Raw genomic sequence first — 24,353 nt, 5'->3', positions numbered from 1 at the left:
TGAAAGGAACTTTTAAAAATTATAAGTAATATAAAACAAATTTGGATCTCAACCAGGCGACCACGTTTACATCTGATGGAATAAAAGTGGCACTTTGTCTGTGAGGTCTTCCTCTCTAAACCTACCATCCTGGACTCACCAGGAGAAAAATATTAGACAAACCCATATTGAGGGACATTCTACAAAATCTCTGACCAGTAGTCCTCAAAACTGTCAAGGTTACCAAAAACAAGGAAAATCTGAGAAACTCAGGGTCCGGCAAAGCCCAAGGACACATGATGGCAAAATATAATGTGTTATCCTGGGTGACACCCTAGAACAGAAAAAGGAAATTAGGGAAAAGCTAATGAAATTCAAATAAGTGCAGAGTTCAGTAAATAGTAATGTATCAGTCAGTGTTGTTTCATTAGTGGCAACAAATGTAAATGGTGGAAAATGGGTGAGAGGTCACAGGAATTCTTTGTATTCTCTTCACAACCGCCCTATAAATCTAAAACTACTCTATATTAAAAAGACCACCTTAAAAAGACATTTAAATCAGCCATGCTAAAAGAACAAGTGACTTATCTCTTCTTTCTATGGAAAATATTATACAATTAGGTTTCATAACCCTGTTCTTCAACAACCAAAAAGGAAATGGAGAAGTCTATTGCAGCAGTATGTCAAGCAAAAAATTGAAAATATTAGAATACTATGTAGTATTTCTAAATTTTGTGACATTTATGGTATTTATTTTTCCCCTCATCCTACATATTTACTTTTGTGCCTAATTTTCTGTTTATGATTTTATATCTTTTTAACCGAGAGAAAAGATGATCTCAAGTGGCCTGTGGGCCCAAAGCCCCTGGATTTTAATATTAAATATTTTAATATTAAATTTAAATATTACTCCAACAAATCCCTTTTTTGCACAAATTATCCATGGGTTATTTCTGCTGCCTGTAAATAAGAATTTGACAAAAAGGTTGAGCATCTTTTAAGACAGTGCTTCTAAGCCCTGGCTACACATTAGAGTCCCCTGGAGTGGGAGGGGGTGGGGGGGTTAAAATATACTGATGCTCAATCTCAGAACAATTAAGCCAGCATCTCCAGGCATCAGTAGCATTTCAGACTCCGCAGATAATTCTAATATTGAGTCAGGGTTGCAAACCATTGAACAGAGTCTGGTCTCCAAGTGCTTCAAATCAGGGATTTATACTATGAATCCTGATTTTGTGCCCATGGTGTCCTAGGCATGAGGGATGCATAGAAGTATGAAATAGACCATCAAGGAGCTTTCTGTCTGGACATCCTACACTGGCATTGAGTATCTGTTTTTTTCTTGAAGGAGAGGCTGAAAAGAAAATTGAGTTCAGACTGCCTGCAGAGAGTAACATATGAAATGTGTCCAGGATAACTGTGCTTTGCTTTATCACATCTAAAGGGTGTTGGGAGTTTCTGAAAGAGTGTTCTACAGATTCTCAGAAGCGTCCAACGAATTTGCGTCTATGAAGAACCTGCCATCACATCTCTTAGATTTGACATTAATGAGGGAAAAGTCAATCTCACATGGCCTGTGGGCCCAGAGCCCCTGCCCTCATGGAAAAGAAAAGCAAATGTACTAGCATCCCACCAGCAACTGTGGGTGTTGGGAAAACATAAAGGAAAAAATAAATCTGCTCACAATGGCAATAAAAATAAACTACCGAGGGGGGAAAGTATTTGGGAGCTAGGATCAGAATACCACAAAATTTTACTGAATAAAACTCACTTTATAAGTAGAAAGAACAGAGTTGGGAAAGCTTACCACTGAAAAATTGTTTATTCGTCCCAAACTAACTGCATTACTCATTAGAACTTTAGCCTCTATCTCAATAAAGTTATTTTTGGAATTTGACAATGATTTCCAAGTTGATTTAACAGAATGTGTGAAATGGGTCAGTTGTTTTTTTTTTTTTTTTTTTTTTAAGAAGGAAGGGAACTTGTTTTGTCAGATATTAAAACAGATTTTTAAAGTGACAAAGATATAAAGGGCCTGACACTTAGAAACCAATAAATAAAGAGTAGAATAAAAACCAAAGAAACAGCTCTGCTTATATATAAGAAATCAGGAGGTAAAATAAAAATAGTGTTCCAATCAGTGGGGAAGGACGAATCACTCGATACATGATTTTGAAATAACTGGCTAACCATGTGGAAAAAATCAAGCCAGACCCCCTCCTCGTAACACCCATGGTAATAATGTGCATATGGGTTATATATTTTTTAAACGCATAAAAGTCTTAGAAGGAAAAAGAGGTAAGATTTTATGTAAAGTTGCAATAGGAAAAATGTTCTAAGCATAACAGCAAAGGGAAAAAAATCAATAAAACAACATATTGGGAGAAATGATTTTAAAAAATATTTTACTCTTATAAATCTAAAAATAGCATGAAAGGTAAATTACATCTGGGAAAACAGCTGTAACATACGACAAACACAGGGCTTAATATACTTAAAACACAAAGAAAGTGGACAGACAGTAGGAAAGAGGCAAATGGTTCAGCATAAAATAAACAGGAGAGAATAAGAAATACTCTTATAGTAAATAGAAATAGCCAAGTAATGTATGAGAAAAAGGGTTCAGCCTCCTTAGTCAATAGAATATATATGAAAACCAAGAGAAACCACTTTTTGCGTAACTGGGTTTAACAAACAGAATATGAAGCTAAGTTTTCAGCCCCCAAAATACAAACTGATGTGCCATTTCTGGAAGACAACTTAGCAGTAGGGCTTCAAAACCTGGCAAAGATGCATATCCTTTGGCTCAACCATCTCCTTTTGGGGGAGTCATTCTAAAAAATGATGGCACCAAAAGCACAAAGAGATAAAATTAAGTACGTGTCTAGATGTTAGCAAAGCAAAGCAACCTTCTTTCTTTTGAGAGTTACTTATTTGATGTTTCAAAAAAGTACTAGAGTCATCATCATAGACAAACCAGGATCTTGTGGAGCCTCCTTTATAGTTTACGATTGTTTTTATTTACTAATTTGAATTGGACAAGGGAACAGGGTGGGAAAACCCATGAATACTTTTTTTTTTTTTTTTTACTGTTTCAGTTATGTTGAGATGTCAACTACACTCTGTATAAAATGTTCAACTATGGCTCTTCACATCACCAGCACTTTTCCTGGAAAGACTTTTTTTGATACCCATGAGCAATATCCTATAGATTATTATTATTTTTCCCGAAAAATATGTTTTTTAGCCTTGTAGTCTGACATATTATATTATTCTTTTATCCTTGTTTTTTTAAGTTCAAAATGCTTGCTTTTCATGGAAGAACAAATTGTGCATTTCTGGAGGGCCCTTATAAATGATTTAAAATCACTGTTTAGCAAAGATTTAGTGTAATCATGGTTACAGAGCTAATATTGATTTGTTTGCTTTGCTGCTTGACCTCAGCTAAGATTTCTTGTGGAGGAAGACAGAAGGGGCTAGTGTGGGGAGAGGCCTTGGCCAGAGGGTCTCTGGAATCCGAGGGTCTCTGGGTTTGGGGTATGTGGAGATAATGAAGGACAAAGCATGGCAGGCAGAAACCAGTGACCTCTCATCCTAGGAGAAGTCACAGTATGGAGGGCAGAACACAGGAGATTTACCTTCCTTCCCTCTGTGACTTTGACCTTGGCCTGCCCCTTTCCTCTTCAGAGGGTTCAGAACATGGCAGAGAGCCAGCCCAGAAAGCATGCGGCAAAGGACGTTCATCCAGTAAGAAGTGGAATCCAGTGAAATAGCAAGGCTTGGCTAACATTTCCTAGTTTTCCTATCACTTCCCAAGGGTTTCCTCACTTCACACCCTACTTTTCTGAACTTCACTTGGAGGAGGAGGAAGACAAAAGGAGCCTCTGCTTTGACCCCAGATTGGAGTGCGTGGTGTCTGGGAGACGACACCAACGTGGGCCCCCTGCTTGCTGTCTACACATCCAGTGTTGGCCACTGCCAACTGAGTGTGCTCCACACTGTGTGTTATCCTCAAGAATCCCCCTGCAGGTACTGTGAGGCCCACACCCAGGCTGGGGGAGCCCTGAGCAGCTGAGTCACCTGTCCTTGGTCACCAGCCTCGCTGGCTCTGCCCAGCTCACCTCACTCCTCTGAGCATCCAGTTGAGGCCTGTCCACTCTCACGTGACTGCTTACAACTTCCCATTCTGTGGAGGCCAAGGATATCCCTCAAGTTCTTGGAGTGGACTACAAAGACAAAATACCATTGGGATCTTCCAGCCCCAGCCCAGGGCACCTCTCACACTCCACCGGGCCTTAGACATGCGCAGCTTGGTCTGTGTTACAATGACCAGAACCATGGGGACCTCCCCTCCTTCCACATGGTCTCTGGGGCTGCTCAGGTTGAGGGATCTCCCCGGAAGTTCTGGAAGCAGCCGGAGAACTGAGATCAGCCCCTCTAGGATAGTCCTAATGGGTGTGCAGGGGAGTTGGAGGCCTCTGCAGACCTCAGCTAATTTTGCGGATGTCTCTAGCACCTTCTTGGGAAAAGTCTCAGGAGCAATCACATCCTTCAAGCAGAGGAAGGATGAGGGCTGATGTTTACTAGGTTTTCTCTCACAAAGGTGATCGACTTGGCAACAGCTGAGGGCAAGGAGTCTAACCACTCATGGGGCAGCTGAAGGACCCTGGAATCAGGCTGGTCCAGTCCCCTCAGTAAAGGGTGGAATGGACACTTAGAAGCAGCTTTTTGTTTTTTGGGGTTTTTTTGTACATAAAAACCCTTTATTGATATTTTAGGAGGGAAGAATGGATAACATCCTCCACCCCAATTAGATGGCCCCTAATCCTGTGTGGCTGGTGTTTTTAGAAAAGGGGGAAATCGGGACAAAGACACGCATGCATGCACCTGCACAGGAGGAACATTATGTCAAGGTGAAGGCAGAGATGGAGAGGGGCACACGTCCACAAGCCCAGAAACACCCAATAGGGCCAGCAAGCCACCAGAAGCCAGGAGAGAGGCCTGGAACAGATTTGCCCTCACAGCCCTCAGGAGGAAGCAACCATGCTGACACTTGATTTCAGGCTTCCAGCCTCCAAGACTGTCCAACCATCAATCTCTGTTGTGCAAGCTCCCCAGGGTGTGGGACTGTGTGATGGCAGCCCGAGCAGGCCGAAATGTCACCCCAGAGCTCCTTTCCTCGCCGCCAGTGGGACAGGCACATGCTCTTCTCTGGGGACAGTGGCCTATTTTGTACCTCATTACATGAGTGCAGGCAGGAGTCCGGCAGCCAAAGGGTTGCTTGCTGGAGACAAAGTCCTTCTCAAAATGTTCCGAAGTGGAGCAGCTGTCTGCTCCAAGCCTCCTGGTGGAAACCAGCCCTCCTGGGCCCTGGGAGCCTGAGCTCTGGTGTAGGTTTAAATTACTGCCACATCGGAGGAGTGTGGCCTTTTCCCGGTCAGTGGTCAGAGCCCTTCTGCTCAGATCAAAGCACCCACAGGGCCACGAGGACAAAGCAAGGAAATAGAGAAAGAGACATCCAGAAGGGCTGGAAAGCCATGAAAGCACCCCCGCCCCCCACTAGCTCTGCCAGACTCCAAATGACCTGCTTTTAGGACGGGGCTCCCCTTTATCCAGACAATGGCTTAATTCAAGCCAGTTGGCTTCCCTCCTTGGCCCAGGGCTATGCCAACAGTGTGTAGGCTGAATGCACCTTCAAAAACCAGAGACTATAGACCTAAGCATCATGGTGTTGAGCCCTGGGGGAGGACCCAGGAGGAGAGACCCTTGGCTCCAGCATTAATCGCTCACTGATGCCTTAGTAACAAACAGCATCCTTCCAGCACTTACTCTGCATCAGGCACAATGGGCATTTCCTGTGTTTTATGCCTTTTTCATCTTTCAATCGTTCTGGAGGTAGGTTCTTTCATGGTCTCATCTTACCCATAAGGAAACTGAGGTGCAGAGGGTTGAGGGATTTGCTCAAGACCACTGAGCAAATAGATGGTGGACCCAAGCCACTGTGCCGAACAGCTTCCACCTCTGCTGTGTCCTATTCACTTGGGGCAGACAGGGGATGGGGCGGGGGGAGGACTGGGAGGGGCTCCTGATGTTCTGAAGACCCAGTATTGGCATTTTGTGTCCCTCTGGAGGCCACTGGCCCTGCAGAACGTAAAATCACACCCTACGGAGGTCGAGACTCATCCAGTCCCCATTTGTCTCACAAAGAGGCTGAGGTCTAGTGAGGTGACTGACTGGCCCCAAATCCCAGAGCAAATTAGTGGTGAACCAGGCCAAGAGCATCTGTCCTGGTTTCCCAACCAGCGATGTTTGTTAAATACTATGTTCTGTCTTAACGAGAGGGAGTGCTCCTCTTCCACAGTCTGGCAGATTCATAAAGGATGCCGAACAACCCATTCTGGTCACTAAGACGGTGATGTACTTGGTTGGCTTTGCAATGACAGATCTTTCATGGAAGTTTGAAAAGCAGGGCAGATACTGTGACTTCCAATTCGGACAAGCATTCAGCCCTTTGTAGGCAGACTCCCTTGAGGAAGACCAAATGTAGGTTGAAATATCCCAAGACCATATTCTAGATGTGGAGTTGAGTGAACTAACCTTTTGCTAAAAGTCCATCAGTCCTCTTATATTTATTGTACCGATCACTGATTAATGTCAGCTGAAGAGAAGGGAATCACAACACCATGTTCAGAGATAGCTCAGAGAGCAGATATCAACTGTTGGTGGTTCTTGAGACACACCTACAAAATCTGTCCATCCATCTGTACATCCACCCATCCAACCATCTATCTGTCCATCTATTAGCCCATCTGTTCATCCATCCATCCATCCATCCATCCATCCATCCATCCATCCATCTATCCCCCTACCCATCCATCTATCCCCCATCCATCCATCTATTCCCCCATCCATCCATCTATCCACCCATCCATCCATCAATTTACTGGGTCCTTACTTTGTGCAAAATATTCTGCTAGACCTTTGGATTTACAAAAGAACAGACAAGTTCTTTTCCTCAGAAAAGCTTGGATTCTAGTAGAGTCAGATTGGAAACCTGTAATTATAATTCCATGTATTCAGAAAGGGAAATAGCCAAAGGGCTGAGGAGGCTGGAGAGAGTTTATTGGAGGGAGTAATGGTTAATTGAGTAAGAATTTGCTAGGTAGAAAATGGTGGAGAGGGAGCACGTTCCAGTTAGAGAGGCAAGGATGAGCAATAGGGTGGTGTGGCTTTGGCAGGTAATGATCATGACCCTTGCATTAGTTGAACTTCGAATTGTGTTTGCAAGGTACAGTGTTGACAACTCCTGTCTCGATCAATTCTCCAGCAACCCTATAAGGTAGGGGAGGGCGATGCCAGGAAAGGAAATGTGACATTTGTTCGGGGTAGTGGCACAGCACTAAACAGCTAACATCTGTCGATATTAGCTCACTATGTACCAAGCTCCCACAAGAAATCCATGAGACATTGGCTCTACTTCCTGGACTAGAAAACTGAGATTTAGAGAGGTTCCTGAACTCACCCAGGGTCACACTAGCTGGCGGCAGAGATCTGAACTGGACCTTCAGAGCCCAGTCCAGGTTACACACATCCATGGTCTCTCCAGGTGATGGGACAGGATGAGCTTGGATGATGGCATTGGTAGCAATCCCAGTACTGGAGTCAAAGCCTTGAGTCTTCACTCCCTTTTCTACTAAATGTTCCCACGAGTTGCTGTCAAAGCAGCAGACAGGCTGCCCCACAGAGATGGGAGTCGGGAAATCTGCATCAACAGAACACTGTAGGAAGGGGCCTGTGCCTCCTTGTCTTCATGTTTTATGACCACCACCCCCTGCTTGCGTCCTCCCAATGCCCCCAGTCACCCACCCAGTATCCTGATCGCTTTCTTCCCAGTGAAGACTAACAAAGTTCCAATGAAATGTGAGGTCAAAAAAAAAAAAAAAATAAGGTCAGCCCCATTCGTCATTCTCAAATGCAGGCAAACGAGGTCTGGTGAGGCTTGTCAGAGGGAGGGAACCCCCAGAGCTGGTGGTGGTTATAGGGTCAGTGCCTGATGGTGGGTCTTGGGTTCTTTTCTATCTTACTTACATTTTGCTTTGTAAAATGGGTCTGCAGGTCAGTATCAAACTGTGAAGCCACCAGAATATTAAGACCAAGATATTCATATATCTCTTGATAGTAAGCATTTTGCACTTCAACAGGCATGGCTAGGCCAGGTCACTAGTCTTGTCAAGAGACCCAGAGGCTAAAAAATGGACCCCCTACTCCCAGCTTTGGAACTTGAGGAACTGATGGTAAAAGTCCTGAGGGTGGAGAATGGACCTTGGTCTGATCTAGAGGCTTAGAGGCCATTCTGGCAAACGATTTCTCAAAGGATTACCTGCGGCAGAATTGCTCTAAAGGATGGTTAAAATGCAGGATTCTGGATGCAGACACAGAGACATGGAATTTGGGGAGATGGGCCTCTGAGAATCTACATTTTTAACAAATTCTATCCCCCGCCATGCCTCCCACACTGGCCACAGTGACACTGCTCCCGGGTGACTGTTTATCCCCAGCTCACTATTTTGACTTCACATCTCTCCTCCTAGGGGCCAGGAGCTCTGAGCATGGGATGGGGATAAGTGGATGACATTTGATAACAGATAGATCATTCATTTATTACAGAGCAATGTCGTCCACATGGATTGCTGGATTCTTTAGGATGTGTATTAGGGTTCTTCAAAGAAGTAGAACCAATAGGATATACATACAGATGGATGGATGGATGGTTGGATGGATGGATGGATGGATGGATGGATGGATGGATGGATACATAGATACATAGATGCTATCTTTCTAAAGAGATTTATTTAAAGGAATATGCTCATGCAATTATAGGGGCTGTCAAGTCCAAAATTTGTAGATTAGGCTGAAAGACTAGCCAAGGGGACACATGAAAACTAACCATCAGAGGACGCTTCTTAATCGATTTAATCTACCTACCCAAGGTAGACCTGTAGGGAAAGAACACTTGTTGCATAACACGCAGTAGCATAATTCTACAGTTTATGGCAACAGCTGACTTCAAAGAGAAAAGCACCCCACATCTGCTGCCAGATAGAATCTGTGTAAGCTAGTCAAGGCAGAGGGTCACCTCACTAATAAGAATCCCGGGTTCAGCAAGCAGGGGCCTTTCATAATCCCAAGGGGGTTTCCCCTCTCATCTTGCCTCCTGGCAGCCAATGCTCTGATCTCAAAATGAGCACTTTAATTAAGGTGAGTGTTTATAAGAACCAAGGAAAAGTAAAGCCTGTGCCTTAATTACTTGGTCTCCAACCAAATAATTTTCCCTTGTATTCTTTCTTTCTTACCAAGAATTTTTAAACAGACGAGCAGAGGGCGGGAGCGGGGGTGTGGTTGAGAGAAAGTTAATGAGTTCATTAGGTTGTGATTCTCAACATGGGTCTGTAAGTTCCCTGGGAACCCCTGTTATTATTACTTATAAACTGGGTGTGTGTGTTTGCATGCGAGTGTCATTTTTTATGTGAAGACAGTCCACACTTTAATCAGATTCTCAAAAGGGTAAGTGACTCCCCAATAGGTTAAGAACCTCCTTACAGAGTTTGGGAAGATAATAGCACCTCGTTTAGAGAACAGTGAGGTGGGTGATCAGCCAAGAGCCACTAAAATGCAATTTTTAGAAAATAAACTTTCCCTTTGAAGAGCAGATTTAGGTTTGCAGCAAAAATGAGTAGGAGGTACGGAGATTTTCCATACACCCTCTGCCTTCTGCCTCCATGCCCCCTCCACCATCAGCACCCCCCGCTGAAGGGACCTTTGTTATTATCCATAAAGCTGCATGGACACATTATAATCACCCGGTGTCTGCAGTACACCGTAGGGCTTGCTCTTGGTGTTGTACATTCTGTGTGTTAGGACAAATGTGTAATGACATGTATCCATCATTAAAATATCACACAAGGGCACCTGGGTGGCTCAGTCAGTTGAGCACCTGACTCTTGATCTCAGCTCAGGTCATGAGGTCAAGGTCATGAGATTGAGCCCCACGTAGGGCTCCATGCTCAGAAGTCTGCTTGAGGTTCTCTCTCCCCCTTTCCTTCTCTCTCTGCCCCTGCACCTTGCCCTCACACACACACTCTCAAAAGTAATAAATACATAAATCTTTAAAAAAAAAATACACAGTCATTTCACTGCCCTAAAACTCCTCTGTGCTTCACATACTTACCCTGTCTTCCCTCCAAACCCTGGCAACCACTGATCTATTTACCGTCTCCATGGTTTTGCCTTTTCCAGAATGTCATATACTTGGAATCATACAGTGTGTAGCCTTTCCAGAATCGCTTCTTTCACTTCGTAATGTGCATTTAAGGTTCCTTCATGTCTTTTCCTGGCTTGATAGCTCATTTCTTTTAAGTGCTGAATGATACTCCATTGTCTGGATGGACACTCACCTGCTGAAGGACATCTTGGTTGCTTCTGAGTTTTAACAATTAGGCATAAACTGGCATGTGCGTGTTTTTGTGAGGACATACGTTTTCAGTCCCTCTGGGGAAACATCAAGGAGCATGATGGCTGAATCAATATGAATATTATAGATTAACGAGATTTTCTTTAAGCTTTGACTTGCAATAGAGCAGCAATCAGCCCAGTGGACTGAAAGTAGATTGCCCATTCCTGAGAGTGGAGAAGCTTCTCTGTATGAGACAGTAGGTTCTCAGACTGTCTGGGCAGAGGGTTCTGAAGCTTTGTGACCCAGGTTCAAATCACGCCTCTGGCACTTATGGGCTGTGTGACCTGTGCGAGTTACCCACCTTCTCTGTGCCGGTGTCCCCTGGTGTAAGGTGGGAACAATACTAGTGGCACCTGCCTCGTCGGGCTGGGAGGTCTATGTGAGTCTGCACATGGAAAGGGCTTAAAGCAGTTCTTTGCACAGCATAAATGTTAGATGCGACCCATTTGGTGGGCAGTGGGTGGTGGTCCATGGGTGGGCCTAGGAATCTGCATTTTCCACAAGCTCTCCTGGAGATTCCATCTGCAGGCACACGTAACCGCATCACTGTGAACACAGGACTAAACCCGATGTGCCTGTTCAGGGCACGGGCCCTGTTTTGTATGTCAGCACCCAGGGTGCACGAGGGCAGGATGCAATCCAGTGTCTCCTGGCAATGCGGTGGGAACCAAGGATGAGCAGAGCATGCCCACAGAGACACGGGGCACGCGGGCGGTTCTCTCTGGCCCTGCTCGGGGCCGCACAAAAGGCCAGTGCCTGCTGTCTCTGCTGGAGAGCATCTTCCCCAGCTGCCACCTCCCAGCCTCTTCTCCCCAGACACCACAAGTCAGCCAGACCCAGGCCCCTCCCACGAAGACAAGCCACACAAATGCCATCAGTGGAGAGCCAGGTGCACAGGAAGCAGCACCTCGGTCTCCAGGCCAGGAAGAGTGTCACCAGTGTCTGGGCAGCCACTGCCCTGTTGGTGACACAGCAGGAAGGCCAAACGTGGGTCCAAGGTGGAGGCTGGCCGCAAGGACAGTCATAGGGGGCAAGAAGGAGAGCATGGCCACACTGGCAGTGGATTAACCCAAAGGTAAAGAAACAAGGTCTTCACCCATTCAAAGGGACCGCCTTCGGCTCAGCATTGCTTTGAAAACAGGGCCCGCGTCCACATGTGGACATCAAGTGGCTCCCACTGTGAAGGGGAGGTGCCCCGGAGGGCCTGGGACCACCGCAGAGAAGCAAGCTGCGGGTCCTGGTGCTAGCAACCATCATGACTACAATCTGAGGCACCTGGTAGCAGGTGTGCTGCTGGACCTGCTACAAGGACCCCATACACCAGCCTCGGTGATGGAGGCCGAAGAGCTCCCAAGGCCGGGGATGGGGACTTGGAGCAGAAAGGCAGCTCTCCATTGGCTAGCTGTGTGACTGTGCTAGTTTCTTAATTTCTCTGATTCTCAATTTCCCAGTCTGTAATACGGGAATAACACAAGGAGTTCCTGCCTCCATCAGCTGCTGTTTAGGGTTAAGTGAAAAGATGCACAAGAAGCACCAAGAAGGCACCTGGGTGGCTCAGTCGGTTAGGCATCTCCTTCGGCTCAGGTCATGATCCTGGGGGTCCTGGAATCGAGCCCCACGCCGGGCTCCCTGCTCAGCGGGGAGTCCACTTCTCCCTCTCCCACTCCCTCTACCTGTGCTCTCAGTCTCTCTAACAAATAAATAAAATATTTAAAAAAAAAAAAAAAGCACCAAGCAGAGTGCCTGGCACCCTAGGCACCCAATGGCAGCTGCTGGCACAGTGTCATTGTTATTATTATTCCTCGTAGGCTCACCCTGAGGGCTGTGCTCCCCTGGCCGGGTCAGGGGGAGGAAGAGGAACGGAGAGGTAGGCAGAGACACTCTTGAACAACGAGACTTGGCCTCGTTGAAAGGACAATGCTTCAAAAACGTGCTTGCAGCGTGGGTGGCTCAGCGGTTTAGCGCTGCCTTCAGCCCAGGGCGTGATCCTGGAGACCCAGGATCGAGTCCTGCGTCAGGCTCCCTGCAGGGAGCCTGCTTCTCCCCCTGCCTGTGTCTCTGCCTCTCTCTCTGTGCCTTTCATGAATAAATAAGTAAAATCTTTAAAAACAAAACAATAAAACCAAAACATGCTTGCATTTGTTTCCCTTTAGGGACAGAACCAAACACTTTAGGGACAGAACCAAACCGCAAGCGGCCTTCCGCATGATCTTGGAAATGCAGCCATACCACTGAGCAATAGAAACATCAAAACTTTCCTCAGACATTCTTGCAGGCAGACTGTCTGCAGAAGACAAGGAAGGGTCTTCAGTGAAAAATAAAATCCTTTACTCAAAACATCAATAATAATTCTACTGAGAGAGGAAAATAGTGTGGAAATAAAAGCAAAGTCCCTCAAGGCTTCTTGTAATCCTAATGTGCCAATCTTTGCACAAACCACCTCTACCCTGGCACGTCATCTATGTACGCTGCCAGAGCTTAGAGATAAAGAGCCACCGCACCCAGTGATCTATCTAATATGGTTGCATCCCTCTGGGCACCAAAAGGAGGACCCAAAACATCTCATACAAATGTCATCATGTTGCAAATGTAGATGTGGAATGTGGAGGAGCTATGTGTAGGGGGTAAGGATACGCAGACACATTGGTGGGTGCAGGCAAGCAGCAAGAGAACAGAAAGGAAAGAGAAAAACCCCTAATGGGAAAGGGCTGATGTATGGTGCATGTTTGGGGGAAAATGTTGGGTCATGATGCACTGACCCATCATGATTGGGGACCATGAACCTGCGGGGGGAGACTGAGGCAGAAGAACAGATTGCCTCGGGGTTGACTCCCAGGGCTGCCATTTCCCACAGGTGATCTTGAGCAAGTGCCTCCTTAACCTGGCAATTTCTATATTATAGAAATATAATAATTGATGAATTATTGATGAATTGATGAATTATGTTTCTAAAATAATTGATGAAGCAGGGCACCTGTGTGGCTCAGGGTTGAGCATCTGCCTTCGGCTCGGGTCATGATCTCGGGGTCCTGGGATCAAGCCCCACATCGGGCTTCCTGCTCATCAGAAAGCCTGTTTCTCCCTCTCCCTCTGCCCCTCTTCCAGCTGGTGCTCTCTCTCTCTCAAATACATAAATAAAATCTTTAAAAAATAATTGAAGCATGTTTATAATTATTATAATATTTATACATATATGAATAGAAATATATATACTTAAAAATGTCTGAGCTCCTGTCTCCAATGCACTTTGGAAAGGCTGGCTGGGTAAGCACTGGTAGGTTGCACGGTGGGTATAGGGTCACAGTCCGGAGCAGACACCCTGCCAGGCCTCCTCTGGCCTGAGTAGTAGTGAAGCGTCTGTTGGCCGCATGTTATTTAGACTCTGAGTTCCTAGGGGCAGGGAGGGGTGGTGAGGGTCCTGGCTGAGGTCTCACATTGTCCACACGGTAAATATTTAGATAAATCAAGTGGCAGAGTGGAAGCCAGCTGGGGGTGCTCACAACTAGTCCATGGAGCGGCCCAAGGCCTGGTCTCCAGGAGGCAGCGATGGATCTCTGGAAATTCCTGGGTAATGGGGTACCCGAGTACCCATATAGGCGAGGGGTCTGGAGGGGAGTCTTCTGGATAGTCAGTGCGGTTCCTCAACAAAGCACACTGGCACACTGGCACCATGTGACTGCCCCACCCGGAGACACCTGGCCCCATACTCAGGCTGGTAGGTCAGTGTAAGCTGGGGTTGTGTCTGAGGCCTCTGAGTGGGGGCCGGAGATGGCCTCTGTCAATGGCTTGTTGACCCTTGTTGGGGACAGCAGTTCTGTGGATGAGGATTTTAGTGCATTTCAGAGGATCACAGGCCCCTGGGGACAAAAGAACCCCCACCTAGGACTTACTGGCAACTTTGGAGTGTGGCTCAGAGAATCTCTGCCCCCCTCTCCCTCCCTCCTCCCCAGCCTCCCCCCTCTGCCCCCCATACTGCAGAGTGGGAGAAAATAATGCCCGCTAAATGTTTGGAAAGGATTAATGCATAAAGCCAGATCAGATGGTTAGCTCTGGGGAGGGGCAAGGGGGATGAAGTTACAGCCTTCATTTCAACCTAGACTGAAATTAATTCCAGATGGCTTAAAGAATTAAATATAAAACATGGAGCCATTAAAAAAGAAACTTCAAAGGTGCTGTGGGGTAGAGGATGAGACCAGAGATGAACCTCCCAAACATGAAAGCCAGGGGAGGAGTCACAAAGAAAAGGCTTGCCAGATTGGAAAACATAAAAACACAAACTTCTCCACATCAAAAAGACACCTAAAGAATCTTAAAGAGCAACTCAGAAAACACTCACAACTTATACAATAGTGTTAATATTATTACTATTTAAAGAGTTCTTACAAAAACAATAAGGAAATAAAAAAAAAGTAAAACAGGGGCAGGGAATGCAAATTTCTATTTCACAGGAGAAATACAAACTTGGAAGTAGCAAAAACAACTGGAAATCAAATAAATATCACATGAACCGGCAATAAAATATCATTTTACCTATCAAAATTAGCAAATTTTTTGAAGATGATATTGCTCTGAGGCGGTGATTATGATCACGCAGGTACATTGTCGTGAATTAGTGCAACTTTTCTGGAAAAGCGAAGCGGCACTACGGATAAAAGATTTTAAGTACACACCTAGTCTTCGAGGGGCATCCCTGCTTTTGGACTTGACTGTAAGGAAATAATAAAAGACATGAAGACATAGAGGAAGCCTTAGATTTAAAGATACTCACTGTAGCATGACTTCCAACAATGGAAACTAGAAGAGGACCAGATGTGCATTAGGTGGGAATTGGTTTGAAAAAGGTACATCCAGGGATGCCTGGGTGGCTCAGTGGTTGAGGGTCTGCCTTTGGCTCAGGTCGTGATCCTGGGGTCCTGAGATCGAGTCCTGCATCGGACTCCCTGCATGGAGCCTGCTTCTCCCTCTGCCTGTGTCTCTGCCTCTCTTTGTATCTCTCATGAATAAATAAAATCTTTTAATAAAAGAAGAAAGAAAGAGAGAAAAAGAAAGAAAGAAAGAAAGAAAGAAAGAAAGAAAGAAAGAAAGAAAGAAAGAGCAAGGTACATCCAGGGGCACCCAGGTGGCTTAGTCGGTTGAGTGTCTGACTCTTGGTTTTGGCTCAGGTCTTGATCTTGGGGTCCTGGGATTGAGCCCCACCTGGAGCTCTGCATTGAGTCTATTTAAGATTCTCTCTCTCCCCCATCCCTCTCCCCTCCTCAGATAAATAAATAAATCTTAAAACAAAAGGCACATCCATGTGTGGCGGTATCAACCCACCAATGATACTCCTAACTCAGTGTTTGGTGAATAAAACGATGCGATTTGATATATAAATCATTCCAGTTTTGAATGGACTTGACTGAGGCTGAGGTCTCACATCTCTCTCCCTGCCTCTCTCTGTCTCTCATGTTCTTTCTCTTTCTTCTATCTTTCTCTCTGTCTCTCTGTCTCTCTCACACATGACCACAAGGAAATTAACCAAAATATTAATAGAGGTAATCTCTGAAAAGTGCGTATAATAATTATACATTTTTGTGCTTTTTTTTACAAGATGTAATACTTCTATGATCAGGAAAACCCACCTTCATATTGTAAAATACACAGTGAGAACGAGGCCCGTCTCATAACCTGCTTAGGTGACCGCCCAGGCTCTGCTAGCTGGCTGCCCCGGAACTCTGACGACACGCTTGCATGCCCATGGCTCACCTAGATACGGAACACTGTTGGGATCTATTAGGAGACACACAAAAGGGTGACAACCTAAGGATTCTAGGAAATCCTTCCACCAGGAGCTTTAGTGCCAAGTTCCATCCTGAGAGTTACCTGATGAGACTTGTGACCCTGACTGCTGAGAAATGATGGGATGAAGTGCCTCAGGCTGGGGGAGCCACAGTCAGAGCAGCAGTCAGCAACTGTGACCCACAGGCCACTGTGACCCGTAGGCCAAATCCAGCTCACCACCTGTTTTGGTGCAGCCATGAGCTAAGAATAGTTCTTACATTTTAAATATTTATCTAAGTACTTAAATAATATCTTCTATTTTACCTCTTAGACCGTAAAGCCTAAAATATTTGCTAGCTGGCCCTATCCACTGCCCCCCACCCCCCGCAACTTGGCATTTGGCTATTTGGCATCAGAACATATGTGTACTTGAGGCAAATGTTAGTAACAATTTTCAAAAAGCAGTGCCTTCCTGAAAACCAAAAAAGAGTGAGATCACGTCTAGTTTGGGAGCACATAGACGCAGGGGGATTTCTCCCCTGATACCCCTGGGGAAGGTGGACAGTTTTGGTCCCCGTTGTCATGGTAATTTGAAATTATATCTCAAAAAGGCTTCACTATAGGCAACTTGTTTACTTAGCGAGTCCACTTTTTGGCATTTGTAGTAAGGAAATAAGTACGTATGTGCACAAAGATGTAGCTACGCAGATGTTCGCTGAAGCATTCACTATGGAATTGAAAAACTGAAAAAAAAAAAAATAAAATAAAATAAAATAAAATAAAATAAAATAAAATGAATTGAAAAACTGGAACCAGCCTCGAATGTCCAGCAATAAGACATTTGTCAAATTATGGACCATCCATTTGATGCACTATTATGAGGCCCTAACCCATATGCCGTTGATAGACATGCAAAGATGCTCATGATCTAGTGTAGAGTGAGACACAATAGCTAACAATCACACAGTGTGAGCCCACTTTTTTATGATTATTAGCATGCCTCAAAAAAATCCCTGGAGAATATAAACGGGGGGGCAAGGAATGCAAATTTATGTTTCACAGAAGAAATACAAACATGAAAGTAGCAAAAACAGCTGGAAATCAAATAAATATTACATGAGCCAACGATAAAATATCCTTTTACCTATCAAAATTAGCAAATATTTTGAAAATGTTATCTCTGTGTGATGGGATAGTGGATAATTTTCATTTTCTTTGCTTATCTGAACTTCGGGGTTGTTATGCAGGGAACATTCGTTGTATTTGCCTCTCTGTTCCCTTCCCACCCTGGACCCTGCCAAAGTAGACCGGAAACTGATGAATATACAATCATACCGACACGTCTTATAACTTCTTGCAGTGTGTTGTACAAATATTACTTGGAATTATTTTTCATCTGGGTTGAAGGGAAGGATCTACCTTTATCTCTCTCCTCCTCAACCCAGGCTGACCGGCTGATCAGGCTCTGTTGGCTGATCCTTTGCAAACGCTCCATGCATGTGACTTCTCCCTTTCTGTATATTTTGAAGGCATCGTGTCTCTCTTGCCTATTGCTGCAAAACAATATACCCCGAATTTAGTGGCTTAAAACAGCCACCATTGTATTATTTGCTCAAGGTGTTGCAATTTTGGATTGAGTTTGGTGGGGAGAGCTTGTCTCTGCTCCACATGATGTCAGCTTGGTAGCTTGACCAGCTAATGAAATGATTCAACTTGGGTCATATGTCTGAGGTCTCAGCTCTCGTTACTGGGGAGAGGCAGAGGGTCCCTGATTCTCCTCCATGTGGCTTCTTCACACAGTTTGCACTTCCTCCCAGCATCTCATCTTAGGGCAGCTGGACTTCTTACACGGCAGCTGGCTTCCCTAGAGTACAAAGCAGAAGCTGATGGGTTTTTGTTTTTTGTTTTTTGTTTTGTTTTTTTAAAGAGCTAACCCCTAACTAGCACAGTGTCACTTCCACACATTTGTTAAAGCAGGCCTAGGCCAGCCCAGATTCAAAGCAGGGAAGACTAGGATCCGATGGGGAGCCACCAAAGGAATAGTGTCCCACACTCAGCACTTATAGGAAAACTGTCACAAATTCTCTGAAAAGGTATACCAATCAATTACTAATATAATTTATATTTCCCTAGATAGGAGTTCTTAAACTCAGCAATACCTGTGAAAGGATGGTTCCAGGCACCTGAAGGGCTCTGCCAGTTAAGCCTCTGACTCCTGATTTCAGTCCAAGTCATGATCTCAGGGTTGTGAGATCGAGCCCTGCATCAGGCTCTGCACTCAGCTAGGAGTCTGCTGGAGATTCTCTCCCTCCCTCTCTCCCTCTGCCTCTGCCCCTCCCCCTGCTTGCTCTCGCTCTCTCAAAATAAATAAATAAATCATCTTTTTTTTTTTTCAAAAAGGATGATTCATTATATATTTACTACTGATTTACACCTCTCATTTGAAATAGTGTGTATTCAATCAGTGCAAACATCTTAAAATGACTGCATTTGTATAGGCCACTCAATAAAATAACCATCATTAAAATATCAACAGCTACTTATCGTTCCCTTAAAAGCAGCTAATGGCAACCAATGCATTTGGGCTCAAATGTTGTTCAGGCTCCAGATGTCTTTGGTGAGAATTACCAGCCTAGGTGCCTTGGATATAAATTTCAAATTTTTTTTCCAGCCAGATCAGCATTTATCCCAGGTGTGTGGGAAGGATGGCAGGACACTGTAGACCTTCAGCCGAAGTCACTCTGGCCATGGTGGGCGGCTGAGGTATTGCCTAGTGGGTGCAGGGGAGCATGGGAACCTGGGGAGTCAGCAGCACACTCTCCCAACCCCCTACCACTCCCACCTACAACCCACACCACCTCCCAAAGGACCAGAATCTTGCTTCTAAGATTTCTCTGCTGTCTTGAGCATTTTCAACCGCTCTGTCTGCTGGTTCATTGCCAAAATATAAAACTCAAGTCCATCTGGGATTAAGACAGGAGCAGCACCACACACCAACTGTCCACTGCCATAATTGTCCTCTTTTCTCACCCAAGCCCTTGCAGAAAGGCCTGCATTCACTGTCCACTCTTCCTCACCTCCCACTCATGCTCCAGCCCTCCCCTCACCCCATCTTCCTTTCGGATGTCCAGGCAAAGCTCACCCATGACCACAACCACCAAGCCTCCATGAGATGCTCTTCAACCATGAACCTAAACTTCTCTATGAGCACAGAACACTTTGATCCTTCCATCTATCCTTCCTCGGACATTTTCCCCCTTGGCTTTGTCCCTAAGCATCTAAGTTTTCTTCTAGTCGTTCTGACCAGCCTCCTTAGCAGACTCCTTTTTCTCTGCCCACATCTTAAATGTTTATGTGCCCTCACAAGGCTTGACTCTCTTTTTGCTCTCGAGGGCAGGCCAGAGATTCTTGATCTTGAGTCCAGGACCTCATGATGTCCATGGTTCTAGAACCGAGGTCCATATGAAGATCTTTTTGAGTGTATTCTTTTTCTGGACAGAGGACCAAAGCTTTCAGTAGATCCCCCAAGAGTCATATGACCCATACAGGGCCAAGGCCATTGTTCTAGGCTAATTCACCTGCTGGCTTCATCGATGCTCCACAAGCTGATGACTTGTGAATCTTCATCACCAGCCCCTCTCTCTTTCTTAAGCTCCAGCCCTGTCTGTCCAACCATGATGTCTCACAATTATGTAATTGTCTTCTCCTGGATCCTTTTTCTCTTTCACCAAAATTCTCAACCTGAAAATGATCTCTTTTCCTCATCTCATATTCAACTTGTGGCCAAGCCCATCAACTCTACTTTTTTCTGTCTGGGCCCATATCTTTCCACCACCTCCACCTTACTGGCTTGGTTAAAGTCAGGAGTTGAAAAGCTTTTTCTATAAAAGGCCAAATTGTAAACATGGTAGGCTTTGTGGGCCATGTGGTCTGTGTCACAATCAGTCAACTCCATCAGTGTAGGTCAAAGGCTACATAATGTGGAAATAAATAAATGTGGCTCTGTTTCCATGAGCTATTCATAGACTCTGAAATTTGAATTTTGTATAATGTCATGATATATATCTTTCTCAACCATTAGAAAATGTAAAATCCATGCTTACCTTTCTGGCCTTACAAAACCAGATAGCAAGCCACATGTGGACCACGGGCCACAGTTTGTCAACTCCTAGCTTTAGGACATCACATCTCTTGCCTGAAACAATCTTCCTTCCTCCAGTATTCCCTGACTTAGACCTGCCATTGTGCTCCTAAAGTGATCTTCTTGAGAAAAAAAGCTGTGGGGGCCAATCTCCAGCTTTTAAAACCCTCCAACAGCTCCAGTTACCATGGGAGTAGATTTCTCAACTATTGGTATTTGAGGCTGGATAATTCTGTTGCAGGGGGAGCTGTCCTGTACATTTAGGATGCTCAACAGCATCTCTGGCCTCTACCTATTAAATGCCAGTAGCCTCCCTGCCTCCCTGGTGGTGACAATCAAAAATATATTCAGATATTGCAAGATTGCCCCTGGTTGAGAACCAGGGATCTGGGAGGACAGCACGAACTCCCTGGAAGAGCACACAAGGTCCTCCCTGACTCAGCCCTCCTTCCTCCCCATAGCACCTCTTGCTCCCCACACTCTAGCCATGCTAAGCCATTTTTGGTTTCCTAAGTTTGGCAGGTGTTTCCCTCCTCTGTTCCCACTGAGCAAATGCCCACTCACCTTTCAACATCAGGTGTAGTCTGTCTTGTGCATCTCTCTCTCTCCTCCACGTGTCTCCTCCACGGGGACATGTGAGTTTTTCCTCCACTGTGTCCTCATGGTCATCCCTACTTACTTCCATCAAAACCCCTAAGATACCTTTATTTTTTTTTTGTTTTTTGTTTTTTTGTTTTTTTTTTTTCCTAAGATACCTTTAAACCCTTGTTTTCCTGCTTGTCTCTCATCTTAGATTGTAAGCTCCTTAAGAGCCTGGGTTTGTGCCTGATTCCTCTCTGTCACCCCAGCACCTGGTTGAAGACATAAATGGGTAAACTGAGGCTCAGTGTCTGTGAAGGTAGAGCCCAAGATCAAGAACATGCCTGTTACAGCCGGAGCCAGAGTATCGAACTACCTAACTCTACATCCTTCTACCTCCCCTCTGCCATGAAGAACTACCCACCCCCCCGCCCCGCCCGGCCCCACCAACCCTTAGCTGTTGGTTCTGGCATCTGAAAACTTTGCTCTCACCAATACACAGGAATCATTGCTTGGTGAGAAGGCTAAGTTGGAGAAAATTTGGGACATGCGTTGCCACATCCCAGGCCCATAGACCCCCCTGTTAAAGCTCTGGAATTTACTCACTCTGCCATGGGGGAGGGCAGACTAGCTTACAGTGTGGTGACAGGCCTCTGCAGAAACCCAGACCAAGATGACCTAAAGGAATAAAAACAGCAGCCTCTCACCAGAGGCCAGGTCATCCAAGGTAGGTGAGAAGTCAATAAACACAAGATGCACAGTCCCAGCAACCTGGATCCTTGCATGTCACAGGGAATTTGCTAGCTGCTGCGAGCTGAGAAAAATTACTATAATTAATCCATGCTAAAGAATAATATTATGACACACAATCTCTGCAGCAGGGCTTCTGAGCACCTCGGAGCCACCAGTGCCACACTGCTAACGGCAGCCAGGTGCTGTCTGAGACAAGTGGCTTGGAAGGAGTTTTAGAAAAACATTCATTGGACTGAAGACATCAAGCACCTGTTTTCTGTTTTGGAAACCCAAACCTGGATAGGTCATGGAGGTCACCAAGAGGATCATGAAACAAAGGCGAGACATTGAAAAATGGCCTGGACCTTTTGGTCCTGCTGGTGCTTCTAAGAAGAGGCAGTGCCGCCAGCAAAGGCCATCTAGCACTGGCAACCTTACTGCACCCAACAGCCCAAGCCCTTGGGTTTGACACGGCGGATGGGCCATGAGCACTCAGCCATCTGGACTTGATTAGGAAAGCTTCCTCTGCCTGAGTCAGGACACTTCTCCTCCTTCTCCCATATTTCCTTCCTACATGTGCAAACCACCATCATTTTGTGCCCGGGCAGGAAGCAAGGAATGTCTTCTCTCTAAGTTTCCCTCAGAACCCCTACTTGAGAGCACACAGGAGGAGGGACTAGGGGGTCATAGACCCTGACAGCTGGAAAGCAGGCTGTGACCATCTCTCCAACTGCGTGTCTTACGGAGGAGGAGTCTGAGGCCACAGACTGCAATCACCTACCCAAGAGAGGGTCACTTGCTAGGACGAGACTGAATGGGCTCTAAAGCTCTGGTCCGGCACCTGGGTGGCTCAGTGGTTGAGCATCTGCCTTTGGCTCAGGTTGTGATCCTGGGGTCCTGGGATTGAGTCCCGCACCAGGCTCCCCCCAGGGAGTCTGCTTCTCCCTCTGCCTATGTCTCTGCCTCTCTCTGTGACTCTCATGAATAAACAAATAAAATCTTAAAAAAAAAAAAACAAAAACAAAGCTCTAGTCTCTCCAAATGTCCAGCAATAGAGGATGTGTCCTGTAAATAGTGGCATCTTCCCCAACAGAGAGTTCTGCAGGCTTAGAGATAGTGAGAAGACCCTTGAAGAGGCTCATATGGAACAATTTTCTTTTCTTTTCTTTCCTTTTTTTTTTTTTTTGAACAATTTTCAAGATACATTGCAAAGTGAAGAAGAGCAAGGTGCAGAACTTCACTTGGGGCAAAGAAGATATTGAATATTTGTATTTGCTTGGAAGCTGCAATGTTCTGAATTGTATCTCCCAGAAAGATAGGTCCAAGTCCTAATTCTCGGTACTGAGGGGTGAGACCTTATTTAGAAGTAGGGTCTTTGCAGATGTAAACAAGCTGAGGATCTTGAGATGAGATCATTCTGGATCTAGGGTGGGCCTTAAATCCAATTATAAGATAATAGAAAGGAGAAGGATATTTAATTTGCAGAAAGAAAAGCCACTTGGAAATGGAGGCAGAGGTTGGAATTTATGTTGCCAGGAGCCAAAGAGCACTGGAAACCACCAGAGGCTGAAAGAGGCCAGGCAGGACTTTCCTCCAGAGCCTGCAGAGGGAGCATGGCCCACTGCAGACTTCTGGCCTCCAGAACTATGAAAGAATAAATCTGTGTTGCTTTAAGATTCCTAATTTGGTCATTTGCTGTGGCGGCCACAGAAAACTAATCAGAAGCTAAATGATAAGTATTTTTGGAAATGAATCTAGATTTTATTGAATGCAAGATCAATATTAAAAAAGCAAAAATTAATAATATTTCTATATACCAATAATACATAATTAGAAAATAAAAAATTTAAGCTATTTCATTTACAACAGGGTCAAATCTATTAAATACACTAAATATAACAAAGGACATGCAAGACTTCTACATAAAAATTTTTAAATATGAGGAAAAATTAAAGAAGATTTAAATAAATGAAGGTGTATGTTTTGTTTACGGATTGGAAGGTTCAATGATGTAAATAAAAAATACCACTTCTTTCCCAAATTGATTGATATAATTGCAATGTATATTCGATGTAGCCCCAATCAAGATCCAGGCAGATATTTGTGAAAACTGGTAAGCTGATTCTAAAATGTGTATGGAAGTTCAAAAGTTCAAGAATAGCCAGGACAATCCTGAAAAACAAGAGAGCGGAAGCACTTACGGTACCTGGAAATCAAGATTTATTATATAGCTACCGTCATTAAGGTGGTGTGTTCCTGGCAAAGAGATGAGACGAACAGACCAAGGGAAGAGAATAGGACATCCAGGTGCAGAGCCACATGTACAGGAACACCTTTGTTTTTGTTACACAATGAGAGATTCGTGCTGTAGAACAGGGGAAGTAGCAGCTTTTTGGTAAGCGGTTCTAAGCCAGTTGACTATAAGGAAAAATATTTCTCTTGCCAGCCACCTCACATCCTACATAGAAATCAATTCTAGACCAGCTGTGGCTCTAAATGAGAACAACAAAACCATAGGGATTCTAGAAATACAACAGAGGAATGTCTTAATGACACAGGCGTGAGCCAAGATTTCTTAAAGACACATAAAATAATGACCATGGTGGAAAATACTGATTTACTAGATTTCACCCAAATCAAGAACTTGTA

At 45.0% G+C, this 24,353-nt stretch overlaps 1 long non-coding RNA gene across 3 annotated transcripts in view; it reads right to left on the bottom strand.

Annotated features, from left to right (window-relative positions):
* Positions 1 to 16,592, bottom strand: part of LOC140621562 (uncharacterized) — a 28,029-nt gene extending 11,437 nt beyond the window's left edge. The window contains exons 1-3 of one of the 3 annotated variants that reach the window (XR_012021319.1): positions 16,355 to 16,592; positions 16,114 to 16,261; positions 4,101 to 4,205 (exon numbers count right to left, since the gene is read on the bottom strand). This is a non-coding gene — a long non-coding RNA (uncharacterized lncRNA). The remainder of the gene's footprint in view (positions 1 to 4,100; positions 4,206 to 16,113; positions 16,262 to 16,354) is intronic. The other 2 variants (XR_012021318.1, XR_012021317.1) reach the window with 2 other exon arrangements.
* Positions 16,593 to 24,353: the final 7,761 nt, after the last annotated feature.

The sequence above is a fragment of the Canis lupus genome, chromosome 30 (genome assembly GCF_048164855.1).
Source record: "Canis lupus baileyi chromosome 30, mCanLup2.hap1, whole genome shotgun sequence".
NCBI classification, from domain to species: Eukaryota; Metazoa; Chordata; class Mammalia; order Carnivora; family Canidae; genus Canis; species Canis lupus.
This window is presented reverse-complemented; position numbering and strand designations above follow the sequence as displayed.